The sequence below is a fragment of the Arachis duranensis genome, chromosome 7 (genome assembly GCF_000817695.3).
Source record: "Arachis duranensis cultivar V14167 chromosome 7, aradu.V14167.gnm2.J7QH, whole genome shotgun sequence".
Taxonomy (NCBI): Eukaryota; Viridiplantae; Streptophyta; class Magnoliopsida; order Fabales; family Fabaceae; genus Arachis; species Arachis duranensis.
The window spans coordinates 53,272,536-53,273,677 of NC_029778.3; positions in this window are offsets into that span (position 1 = coordinate 53,272,536).

Genomic DNA, 1,142 nt, shown 5'->3' on the forward strand with positions numbered 1-1,142 from the left:
TTGAACACCAAGTTTTTGGATTCATTACCGGGGATTATTTGATTTGTGAAAAGTATTGATCACAATTTCGCATACCAGTTAGTCACTTGAACAATTTACAATGAAATGTAGCTATGTACATATGCACACACTCAATCCAAACAATAACATGGCACACTAAGCAAATTCCCCGGCAACGGCGCCATTTTGATAAACGAAATTTAGCATACCGAGTTAGAATTCAAGGATGAATATGATCGTGAGTATAGTCCAATCGACATTCAAATTTCGTACCAAACAATCCTACAATCTATATCCGAGAGTACTAGTCTCCCGAGTCGTCCTCCCTTGGAATTGCCAAAATGCGCATCTTATTGAGTGGAAAGATTTGTTAAGGTTCTTTGAAAGTTTTAGCAACGTAATAGGAAACAAGCAATCAATCATTAGAGGACTTGGCTTAGGGTTGGCAATTGAATGCATATCCTTATAGTTCTTTCAATGAAGATAGCAATTAGGCCATGCCTCATTTAGTTATCCCCTAGGTGTAGAGGAAAATCAAATGACGGTAATCAACTTGAGTCACAAGTCCTAGCTTCACCTCATGGGAATCTAGCTTTAGTGCACTCCAAGTCAATTAGCAATCCCTAATTCCAAATCAACAATTGACACAACTATTCAATTTCTTCTAATGATCCAACCCTATGCCAAGTGAGAATTTTCTACTCCATAACTAGTGTTGACATTTTATCAAACATGTGATGAGCAAGAAAAAAAGTCATAGTAAAATGAGAAGAAAAGTAGAATTAAAGGTATTGCAACACAAGGAATTAACAACAAATGTCAAAGAGCAACAATGAAGATCAAAATCTCAAAGTATTAATGAAATCCAAAATCATAAAGTTGAGTCCTAGATCTAAGGGATTTTAGCAATTACAACTACAACTTGAAATTGGAGAAGAAAATCTATTACATGAACAAAGTAAAGTGAGAATTGCAATGGATCTCACCAAAGTGTGGGTGAAAATTCAGAATTTTGATGAAGAAAAACCCTAGTAAGAGCTTGAGATCTCTCTCTCCTCCTCCAAGAGTGTAACTCACTATCCCCCCAAAAATATCTCAAACTAGAAAATGAACTAAGTGTCCTTGACCCTTGCTCCTCTGGT